The 12,502-nt window shown below is 39.7% G+C and overlaps 1 protein-coding gene across 1 annotated transcript in view; it reads right to left on the reverse strand.

Annotated features, from left to right (window-relative positions):
* The window catches only part of KCNJ16 (potassium inwardly rectifying channel subfamily J member 16), a 203,573-nt gene extending 191,329 nt beyond the window's left edge, over nucleotides 1–12,244 (reverse strand). The window contains exons 1-3 of the mRNA XM_072780989.1: nucleotides 12,025–12,244; nucleotides 11,422–11,586; nucleotides 10,729–10,876 (exon numbers count right to left, since the gene is read on the reverse strand). The gene's annotated coding sequence lies outside the window, so the exon portion shown is untranslated. The remainder of the gene's footprint in view (nucleotides 1–10,728; nucleotides 10,877–11,421; nucleotides 11,587–12,024) is intronic.
* Nucleotides 12,245–12,502: the final 258 nt, after the last annotated feature.

The raw sequence follows: 12,502 nt of genomic DNA on the forward strand, positions 1-12,502 counted from the left end.
TTTAAAAATGCAGATGCCTGACTCCCATTCCAGACCAACTGAGTCAGAAATCTCTAGGGGACTGATGGGAGGAGCGCGGGGGAGCAAGTTGTTATTGTTTTTAAACTTCCAGGGGTGATTACAACCAGAGAGCAAGTGCTAAAAACTATGGCACAAGGGCAGGTCTGAGACAGAAGGTTTGTGTACAAGTCTCAGTTCTGATGTCACCAACTGTATAGACTAGAAATCCAGAGGTTCCCCAACCTTCAAGTCCCTCACCAATGATGGAGCATACATGGTACTTACCACATAATGGTGTTGCAAGGATTAAAGCAAGGTGTGAAATGCATCTGTCACCTAATAAGGGGCCATTATTATTATTCCTCTAAGATCTGGACCTTCTATTCATACTCTCTTCAAAGGAAAGGGTTTTAGTTCTGCAATGGGTGAACAGACCATTCTCCAGAGCCCGGACCCATGAGCCTGCTTATTTATCTTTGCTTTCTTTCCTTAACTGGGGGAGCAATCAGGAAATCTGCCTTGCTTTCACCTGAGCTGGAGTCAAGCGACTTGCCAGTGAAGCCCAGAGGAGAGAGGAGAGGCCAGCTCTGATTGCACCCAGGGACTTTCTGGGCCAGAGGCTGGAACGGCTGAGTGTTCCCTCGGCATCACATATGAAGATTTTCCCTGGGATCTTGAACAGAACAGGCTTCCACTAACCACAGGATCAAAAGTGGATAATGACTGCATCAAAACATCTACTTCAAAGTAACTGCTGACGAATATCTAAGAAGGATGCTAAGCACTTTACCCTCATTACTTAATTTATTCCTCGCAGTGGCCATCCATTATAGGCATGATCTCAACCTGACCAACAAAGAAACTGAAATTAAATAGCATGTCAAAGGTCTCCCATCTAGAAAGTGGCATTTACTGCATGCAAAGCCATGTTGAGTTGATTCAAAACTCCATTCTCTTAGCCAATCCATCTTACGAAATTAAAAGAAGACACAACACAGGATGAAAGTGCCCACCCAAGACAACCTCTTACCTCCTAGATTTGCTACCTCATGGGTGAGCTAACATATAGCTCTAGAGGGGTACCAATTCTCAAGTTTACACAAAACAATCTTTTAAGATGCTGATTAATACACAGATTTCCAGGTCTTATTTTCCAATGATTCAAAAACTGTGGGTCTGAGATGGGGGCTCTGAATCTGCATTTTTAGTATCCATTACACGTTTCTCTACTATACAGCTTTTCTATTTTATTTCCTTTGAGAAATATGCCTATGCTTTTATTTTATTGGCTTAAACATATTGTCCTAAAATAGGCGGCCTTGAGCCAAAACCTGCCAGCCACCTGTTTGGCAAATAAAGTTTTATTAGAACTCTGCTACCCCTATGTGTTTATGCATCATCTATGTCTGCTTTCATGACAGCCGAGTAGTTGCAACAGATGCTGTATGGCCAACCAAAGAAAATATTTACTATCTGGCCCTCTACAGAAAAGGTTTGCCAACACCTGTCCTCAAATGACTCCACTGCTAGATTTTGGCCAAAATATGGACCCTTGATTAATTTGGAAATACTTTTCTATATCTGACATCATCTGAGTTGCTCAGCTTCTGCGACTCAATAAGTGAATGAAAAATGTATTTTACTTGTTAAAAAAATCCATATCATTCATTATGTCTTGGAATATGCTATAAGTGTGTAAATAAACGGCATTATCTCCTTTTCCTCCTTCTAATGAGCCACAAAGTCAGAAGCAAAAGAATCAGAATTTTCTCTAACAGATGACCAAGAAAAGCAGGTGTTCCCCATCAAATTTGTAAGACAAATAAAGAAAAATCTGAAGAATCCATTAAGAATACTCTTAACTTATTTACTTGAAAAAAAAAGTTAGTAAAGGCACAGACCTTTTCTGTTGCCATATACTTAAAAAAATATCAAGATTGAGGGAAGAGCCAGTTGACATTGATGGAGGTAACTCCTTCCAATTGCTGACTATTAGGAAAGTTAACCCACCTCTTTCTTCCCAACCCATCATTATGTAAAGGAAATAGTTGCCACATTAGGTCAAGCTCCTTTGGACCAGAGAGGGAAAAAGGGACAAATCACCAAGCCAGAGAAAAGAAAATGAGATGAGTAAGATATAGTCAAGTGAACAGAAGGCTATATCTTGGAAGGCCAGAGGGAAGAAATGGTCAAGAAGATATAGATCATTATGAACTCACAGATTATGGAAGAGGGCCTTATATGGTATAGACATGCAAGGGATTCTCAATGCTTGTTGAATGAGTGCACTTAGAACAACAAAGTTGGTGGGTGGGGGTGGTGTTCCAAAGAAAAAAGCAATGTTAGGAGTTCGAAGAAGGAAAATAAAAACATTATTTTTACACATAATCATCCGGTATCATATGAATGATCTCTAAGTATTTTCCCACTAGGGAAAATAAAAGCCCAAATTCCTCACTTGGAGCTTGGTTTCCTGGAGGAGCTAAAGGCTTGACCAGGTCTAGACTACATTTTATGCTCATTTGTTTGCCAGGTCCTCTGGCATAAGTGGCTGGGTTTCAGGGTCTGCAGTCCCTCTCTCCATGTTGGCTTGATGCACTGCAGATTTCTCCGTCTGGTTCAACAGGAAGTATGTACTGTTTGTGGGATGCTACTTAGCTATTTTTAAGAGCTGAGCTACATACAGGTATTTATGACTCTAGATCCGATTAAGGGGAAACAAAATTTTTGCCAATGCAAGTGCAGTGAGCATTTTCACAGCCAACCATATGGCCTCAGGATGGAAATGGTCAGGGTGAACAAGTGGAACAAGGCTCTTTCCTCAGCCCTGCAAAAGCCATCATTTCCTTTTTCCAGGCCGTAGTGTCAGATTCTAAGAAATGGTCATTTGCTAGCAGGACGACAGTGTTGTGTGCTTACCTGGATTGCAGGAATGGCAGGGATTCTTAACTTCTATTTTGCATACCAAGGGACTCATGGAGATTCTATTTTTTGTTTATGTAAGCTAATGATAAATCTTACACCTTTCGTATTAGTCAGGATTCTCCAGAAAAACAGAATATTCCATATGTACGATTGTATGTAGAATATAATCTCCTATGTGTATATAAGATTGTGCTTTATACATACCAATACTTATTTATACACACGCTGTAAGTCCCCTAAGCCCAACTAATGATATATATATCTTTATATATATGTGTGTGTGTGTATATATATATATATATATATTCTATGTGTATGTATGTATATATAAAGAGATTAACCAAAAGAAGTTATAAGGAATTGGTTCACACAATTATGGAAGCTGGCCAAGTCCAAAATCTGCAGAGCTGCTATCCCAGTTCACCCAGTATAGACCCAGGAAGAACAAATGTACGGGTTCTAAGTTCAGCAAGCAGGAAGAGCTAGTGTTTGAAGGTCTTCAGGCAGAGAATTCTCTCTCACTTAGAGAAAAATCAGCCTTTTGTTCTATTTAGACTTTCAACTGATTGGGTGAGGCTCACCCACATACAAAGGGCAATCTGCTTTATTCATAGTCCACCCATCCAAAAAGAAAAAAAAAAAAAAAAAACTCCTCACAGAAATACCAGGAATAATGTTTGAATAAATATCTGGCCACCTTGTGGCCCTGTCAAATTGACACAAAAAATTAACCATCACAGACTTAATTGCTATTGAGCTGCCAAATAAATATTCTGGGCTCAGTGTAGTGTTATTTAATGCAAGTTGGTTGACCTTGGCTAAAACTCTGATTTGCAGCCAGTCCATATGTATGAAGCCACTCAAACTATTTTTTAAAAATCTGAATTTAGGCTCAGCGGTTTATCACCACTTTGAACCCAGGGCCTGATCCTGAAGACCCAGGATCGAGTCCCACATCGGGCTCCCTGCATGGAGACTGCTTCTCCCTCTGTCTGTGTCTCTGCCTCTCTCTCTCTCTCTCTCTCTGTGTCATGAATAAATAAATAAAATCTTTTAAAAAATCTGAATTTAGAAAATACTTGAAAGCAAGTTAGCCTGTTTATCTTCCATTAAGCAGTGCAGCATATATAAATAGAACATATGGATTTTTTTTTCATCTTCTTTGTCTTTTTTCTCCTTAATCTTAGGTAAAACTAAATTCGAATAACTCAATGTTATCCATACATTCTTTGGGTCCTTTTACCTGTATAATCTTATTCATTCTCTTCTCATGGCTTAGATCATCTCTGGATGGATTATTCATTTATTCACTCACTCAGACTCCTGCCTCAAATACTCACTTCTCCATTAAGCTATAGTCAAACTCCCTCATTCAAAAAAATCTCTGACTCCTTTAAAAGGCCACATATTGTATGTCTATCTTTTGGATTCTGTTTGTCTTTTCCTTTCTTCTTTTGTGATGTAAGGTCAATGTTCAAACTCATCGGTTAGCTCCTTGAGAACTGAGAGAGCCTATGATGATCTCTTCTAAGGTAGAGCCTAGTACCATGAACCTATGTACCAATATTCAATGAATATTGAATGAAATGAATAAATGTGTGAGCAAAAATATGAATTGAAATAATGTGTTTCTTACTAGGCAGTTATTTTAGTAACATATCACAGAACTCCTTGCCTCTCTCCATCATCTGACTTGCATATGCCTCTTGAATCCTGGCAAGTCTGGGAAGGCATGCAGTCTGTTAATGGCTGTAAATGTATAATCTTACCCTTGCTGCTTCAAGCCTCTATGTCACCATCACAGAGATTGGTTTTAGTATTTCCATATTTCTACATAAGAGATAGCAGATTTCACATTTGGTAAAATAAAGTCATAAAATTCAGCTCAGTCTCTTTGATTAAGTTATTTTGACTTTCAAGATGTTTAGGCACATCTTCTGGAACTAGTTGTGTTCACCCTGAAGCAATGCAAATTATGAAATTATAAGGGCATACTTACTTTTTCTTTTAAGGTTTTTGGATGCATGTTAAGCTTTAATTACCTGACAATATGCAATTTTAAGTTTTCTATTACTGACTTTGAAAGCAATGCAAAGGTGTAAGATATCTTAATTCTTATGGAAAATCAAGCCACCCATTAAATTATGAGGACTTTCCTCATTAAATTTTGTTGAATATGCAGATTCTAACTTCACCAGGCAGCTGAGATTATTCCTATAATGAAATGATGGAAATCATGTTATTCTCTAGCTCACTTAGATTTTGTAAACTACCAAGCTAAATGAGACAATGTCAGAGAATACATCCATCTAGGCAGACACACATATTGGCTGTAACAGCAACTCCTGTGGAATAAATTTTCCAAGAATATCATAAGTTCTAGGTAGAAAATGATATTTTCATATCATGCACTGAAACAGCTCAAGGAAGTAAGAAAAACATCAACTTGACTCAGCAATCCTACACATTCATATTTAAAACACTGAGGATATTAATGCAAATTCATCATTGGACCTAAATGTAAAACATAAAACTATATAACTTCTCGAAGAAAACATGAGACAAAATCTTCGAGATCTTTGGTGATTGCCATATTGTGATTTATAATAAGAAATATATGTATTTAGTCCGTGTCCCCATTTCTGGCACAGAGCTCCTAAAATCCCTGGAATTTCCCAAGTGACAAGAGCATTAGGAGCAGCTTTTGTTCTAATATTTGGGCTTTGACACTTCCAAACCCAAACCCATATAATTTCTTGGATGTTAAGAGTGTCTTCTATTCTTTGTGTGTGTGTGTGTGTGTGTGTGTGTGTGTGTGTGTGTCTTCTATTCTAATGAGGTGACTCTGGATGGCTCAGGATGGGGACCAACTGACAGAAAGATCAAGCCATGATTAGAAGCTTAGAATTTTCAGCTCTATCTCCCGGTGTCTTGAGAAAGTGGAAGAGCTGAAAATTGAGTTAATGATAGATCCTGCCCACGGGTGACACTTCCATAAAAATCCCAACAGTATGGGACTTGGGCAGCTTCTAGGATTGTGAGCATACCCACATACGGGGAAAGTGATGCACCCCCAACTCCAGGGGGAGAAAATCTCCTGTGCTCAGAACCCTCCCAAACCTCACCCAACCTATCTCTTCATCTCACTATTCACCTGTATCCTTTCTCATGTCACTTAATAAATAGGGAAACATTTAAGTAAATGTTTCACCGAGTTCTGTGAGTCACTCTAGCAAATCAGTTGAATCCAAAGGTGGAGGAGGTCATCCAAACCTTTGATTTGTAGCCAAGTCAGACAGAAGTTGTGAACAATCTGAGGACCTGCTACGTGTGATTGATGTCTGACGTCGAGCTTAGTCTAGCGAAACTGAGCCCTTAACCCATGGACTCTGACACAACCTCCAGGTAGACAGTATCAGAATGGAGTTAAATTATAAGACACCCAGATGGTGCCCCAGAGAATTGTTTGGTGGAGAGAAAACTCCCCCACATCTGGTGTCAGAAGTGAAATGTTCTGGGGGCCCCTGGGTAGTTCAGTGGTTGAACTACCTTTGGCTCAGGTCATGATCCCAGGGTCCTGGGATCCATCCCACAGAGCCCACTTCTCCTTCTGCCTATATCTCTGCCTCTCTCTCTCCATGTGTCTCTCATGAATAAATCAATAAAAATCTTTAAAAAAAAAAGAAACAAAATGTTCTGTAGGAGTCATAGAAGATACAGGGGGAAATACTGGGTTTTTCTAACATGCAAAGATTTCTTAGATACAACGCCAAAAGCATGATACATAAAGGAAAAAGAATGGGTAACTTGGATTTTATTAAAATATTTTAAAGTCTGCTTTTTTGAAAAACATTATTAAGGAAAAAAAGAAAAACAGAAACAAGAACTAGGCACAGCCTGGTAGAAAATCTATACAAAACATGCAGGGTAGTGATGACAAAATGATGATATTTCCTCACCAGAAACAACGCTAAGCTAAGCAGAAAAGATAAGGAAACAGCAATTTTAAAGTGCCAAAGGAAAAACAAAAGAAGAAAAACAAAACAAAACTGGGTCTTCCTGGAATTCTGTATCCAGCAAAGAAACCTTCCAAAAGGGAGGCAAAATGAAGACATCTCACATAAAGGAAACCCAAGCAAAGTTGTCGGGGGCGGGGGGCGGGGGGGTGGTTGACCTGTACTACGAATGACACTATAGTTTCCTCAGGGTCAAGGGAGAGGATGTTTGTGGAAAACCAAGCACTGGGGATAGTAAATGTGTACATAATTATTTAGAAAATTGTTTTATCCTTTCTCAATTTCTTTAAAAGATCATTGTTATAAAGTAAAAAGAGCAGCTATGCAACTGGAATTTATAGCCCAGCAAAGTAAATTAAGAAAGATCATTAGGGAAGTAAGTAAATTACCTGAAATGGTGACAACGGTAGTGCAAGGGACAAGAAAGAGGCTAATGGCAATAGATGGTGAAGTGGTAATAACTCACAAGAGGTCAAGATTAATTAGCTACACATAGGGTAGTCTTGATGCCAAACACAGAAGAGAGGAGAGGGGAGGGGAGGAGAGGGAAGAGGAGGAGGGAAAGAAGGAGGAGAGGAAGGAAGGAAGGAGGGGAAGTGGGGAGGAAGGAAGGGAGGAGGGGAGGAAGGAAGGGAGGAGGGGTGGAAAGAAGGGAGGAGGGGTGGAAGGAAGGGAGGAGGGGTGGAAGGCAGGGAGAAAGGAGGGGAGGACGGAAAAGAAAGAGGCAGGCAGGGGAGGGGAGATGAGAAAAGGTAAAGGTACCATCAAATTTTAAAGCAAAGGAAGTGCAGGCAACAACCCAATAAAGGAGATAAAATGTAAGATCAGAAATACATGACTAATCCAAATATAGGACATGAGCTCACTCATTTCTAACTATTCCTAGAGTTAGAAACATTTCATGTAACTGACATTTATATGCAACTCATCAAAAATACTGGTGATTTGTTAGACACGAAGTTCTTTAAAATCCTGAGTTTTCTGAGGTGCAAAAGATAATGTGTTAGTATCTCTTTATGAAACTCACCTTCTGAAGGAAGCAAGCCGAATTCTGACTTTATATCCTATCTTAGGAAATAGAAGTGACTATGTAGACAAGCAACTCCTTCAAAAGCCCTGTTAGCAATATATGTCAGTGAAACATAGCTCATCAAGGTTTCACCCTCCTCCTATTTAATATCTGGGAGGGGGGCAGTGGAGGGAGAGAAAGGTTTTGATTATTTCTCCTTAAGTCGCTCTTTGGGAGGGCACCAGCATTTATTCCCAGAAAAATGGATAAAATATACCCAGCTCTCAGTATTTTTTTTCTAAATAAATTGAATTGTGGCTTATTTGATTTACAAAAAAAATTAAAGGCAAAAAGGAAAAAAAAAGACAAATACACGGTAGCTACAAAACTACTTTTTAAAGGATTGGAGGGAAATGGCCCCAGAATAACCCTGCACATTTGTTTGATGATGCATTCCTGAAGAAAAAAGTTTTAAAAAATAAATAATTGTATATGTATTTGGTTAGTGCAAAAGCTGATTGTCTTTTCAGACACCCTTCTTGATGTGGTTGGAAATTGGAACAAGTTTGGAAAGCAATTTGACATTTTATAGCTCAGATATTTCCTCTTTTGCTTTCTCCTTTCAGAAATGGAACACTTTGTGATAGGGCAGTCAGAGGCATGAAATTCAACCGGGATGAAGTATAAGCTACAGGTAGCCTGTCCCCTTCCACATGCTAGCCCTTCCTGTCTTGTGCATTTCCCTCCTTTGCCATTCTACTCAATTTCCTTTGAAAGCCATAGTAGGGTACTTCTTTTTTTTTTTTTTAAGATTTTATTTATTTATTCATGAGAGACCCAGAGAGAGAGGCAGAGACACAGACAGAAGGAGAAGCAGGCTCCATGCAGGGAGCCCGACGTGGGACTTGACCCCGGGGACCCCAGGATCACGCCCTGGGCCGAGGGCAGATGCTCGACCACTGAGCCACCCAGACGTCCCTAGTGTAGGGTACTTCTGACAAAATGTTTGACATTATTTCTGAATGTACCAGTGAGAAATATGTTTTGTATATTCCCTACTGTACTTTGATTTTTGGTTTAACCTGGAAAATTACATTGGGTTGGGTGGTTTCTCTGTTTTGTTTTGGTACAAAATTACTCTTTCCAAACAGAGCAGGAGGAGATGAAAGAAAAGGATATTCTATTAACGTAGTATTACTACGTGAAATGATCATCGGAAGAAATGTCTACAGGGCTTGTGGGCAAGTGGAAATTGCACCCCACACTGCTGAGGACTGTGCATGCCAGAAAGCTTAACTTACTTACTGTCCCATTCAAGCACAGCAAACAAGAACCCATGGAAAATGTTCAACTTCCATGAGGGGAAAGTGAATTTTAGTGATTGAATGGGCCAGGGACTTGTCCAGTTTTTGTTACTGCAACCAAAATGTACTGCAGATGTGCCTCTTTCTGTTGTGAGCAAGGCCCTTCTTTCTAGTATTTGAGCAGATTTAACTGAGCCGTGAAGCTCTTTCAAGGATTTCTCTTTGTCAAGCCTCACAGTAGCTTCATTCAGTGAGAGTAAGAGTGGAGAGGTAGCACTCCCTAATCACCACCCCGTGAGTCTGCTCCTCCAGGGACCCTCCAAAGCCACCTGCTCCCATCCTCTCACATCTCTCCATAACTTGTTTTTTGTTGTTGTTGTTTTTTTTACAGAAGAAAATAATGGAATTCGGTTCTCTTTCATCAGAAAATGAAAGAGAACGTATCAGTTATTCAGAATTGCATCATTGAGTGGACTCTTCCTCACACTGCACTTTTAGATTATTTGGATAACACTGGGATGGAGGAGAGGGAAATGGAGAGGTGAAAATCAAGAGGCACATGGGACACCTGGGTGGCTCAGTGGTTGAGCATCTGCCTTTGGCTCAGGTCGTGATCCTGGGGTCCTGGGATCGAGTCCCACATCAGGATCCTCACAGGGAGCCTGCTTCCCCCTCTGCCTATGTCTCAGCCTCTCTCCCTGCATCTCTCAATAATAAATAAATAAATAAATAAATAAATAAATAAATAAATAAATCAAGGGGCACAGAATGTCAGTTATGTAAGATGCATGAGTTCTAGAGCTCTCCTGTATAAGAGTGTGCCTAGAGTTAACAATACTGTATCCTACACGTACAATTTTTGGCAAGTGGGTAGATCTCACGTTAACTGGTCTTACCACAATAAAATAAGATAAAAAGGACTTGGATAACATTAAAATAATAATATAGTCACAGGGGCACCTGGGTGGCTCACTGGTTGAGCATCTGCCTTTGGCTCAGGTCGTGATCCTGGGAGTCCTGGGATGGAGTGCCTGTGTCTCTGCCTCTCTGAGAGACATCTCATGAATAAATAAATAAAAACAAAATCTTTAAAAATAATAATACTATAATCACAATAGCCACTTTTGCTTCCTACTTTATTCCAGAAATTGGACCAGCTCTACATATATATTTGCTCCATTTCTCCAGTGCTCCCCCTAAGCTAAAGAGCATTAAACAGTGCTCAAGAGATTAAGCAACTGACCCAAAAGCATAAAAGAAATAGCAAAGCCTGGCCTGGCCCCTGTGTCGGATTCCAAAGCCTAGGCTGACACTGAAATTTAATGCAGAAACTCAAGTCACCTTGATACATCCTTCCTCTTTTTAGAGACTAACAGCCTGTTTATATTAGAACAAAGTATCAAATGTCAGAAGATAGAATTTCCATTTTATCCATGAAAAATCAAAGGAATTTTTAACTTATGGTATTTCCCACCTTAATTGCATCTGATTCTGATTGCTCCACTTTGTTTAAATACACCTATTCTGCACTGCAATGAAATCTTATTAATTCAGACCCAGCTTATTTGGAATTTGTGATAATTGGATGAGACTGGATGGGCTCACATCAACTTTTCTCTTATCTGCAAAAAAAGAAAAGTGAATACTATTAAAATAATTTCCTGGAGTTTAATCTACCTAAGAAAATGTAGCAATTCTCAAGAACCTCAGCAGCTATGATTTGCATATAAATGATTAGTTTTCAAATATCTTATGAAGAGATCACAGTCCAAAAAACTTGGTAGCACTCAAATATTCTTTCCAGTTGCCCTACATAGATGTAAGAACTTATAAAAATAAAAATTAAAGAGCCCACCTCCAATAACACAAGCTGTCCTTTTCTTCAGTTATTTTCCATCCATGAGAGTTTTACATTTTCTCTTGTTTTGTACACTGTTTTTTAAGTTACGTTTTTCTGATGATCTTTGGGATCAATGTGTTTGAAGTCGTTAAAAGAGCTATACCTTTTATGACTGATTGTGGTTGGTTTCATTTGTTTTAACCTGAACTATGGGCTGGCAGACAAAGATTCTGACCTGGGCTGTGCCTTTGATACTGCTGGAATTCAGGCAAATTACTTTGTCTCTGAACCAATTTCCAGTAAAAGGAGATAAAACATCCAACTTACATGTAACGGCGAAAAAGTAAATGACATAAAGCAGTGGGAACATCTGTGTCGTGCCGAGGACACACACAACCGCAGAAGAAATGCATTTCCTTTTCCACATTCCTTCCTTGCACACATCCGCTCGCTCTAGGCCCCCATGTACAGGTAAAGGGGATTTAAAGTGATCTGTGAGTACAAATGAGCATTTCCATCTGATTCTTCGGTCAGTTGTGCCTCCTTCCTCTCCAAATCCATGCCCACACCAATCCATCCTCCAGGAAAGACTTGAAAACTCAAAGTGACTCAGAGTTTTAGACAAAGAGCAAATCAGAAGCTTTAAGAGTGCCATAGAGTGACTTAAAAAGTAACAGTAAAGGAGTTTAACTTGGGTGGCTCAGTTGGTTAAGCATCCCAGTCTAGGTTTCGGCTCAGGTCATGATCTCAGGCTCATGAGATCAAGCTCCACATCAGGCTCCATGCTTAGCACTGAGTCTGCTTGAAATTCTCTCTCCTTCTCCCCCTCTCACTTGTGTTCTCTCTCTCTCTCTCTCTTTCTCATAAATGGATGAATGAATGAATAAATAAAACCTTTAAAAATATATCAGCAAAACCATTAAGGAGTGCCTGATACAGTGCCTGATACAACTTTACTGTTGTAAAGTTGAGGTTCCAGCTACCACTGCAGATAAGGAAGAGGAAGATGAAAACTAAAGCACTACAGGAAAGGAGTTATTGGCTGCCCGGGCCCCTGGGGCTGCAACAGAAACTATATCTTTCCCTGTGATGCTGGCCTAAGAGTCCAATTACAATGTGAACAGTCAACCAATCAACAGACCCAGAGATCCCTCAGCAACCTTTTCAAACAGAAACTTCCAGAATCTGGCAATGTTCTTAATGCCACGTCATCAGACTGTGTCTCCTAGTGACCAGATTCATGAAAAAGCTTGGGAATGAAGGGACAAACTTGGAATTTTGTGTGTGCTTTGCACTCTGGGAGGCATGGATCATAACATGCCTTGGGATGAGATGAGAAGAGCGTCTTTTCATGCTGATGGGCATGTTTAAGAAATAAGCCTCTAGGGATGCCTAGGTGATTTAGTGG

This window comes from Canis lupus, chromosome 16, assembly GCF_048164855.1.
Source record: "Canis lupus baileyi chromosome 16, mCanLup2.hap1, whole genome shotgun sequence".
NCBI lineage: Eukaryota > Metazoa > Chordata > Mammalia > Carnivora > Canidae > Canis > Canis lupus.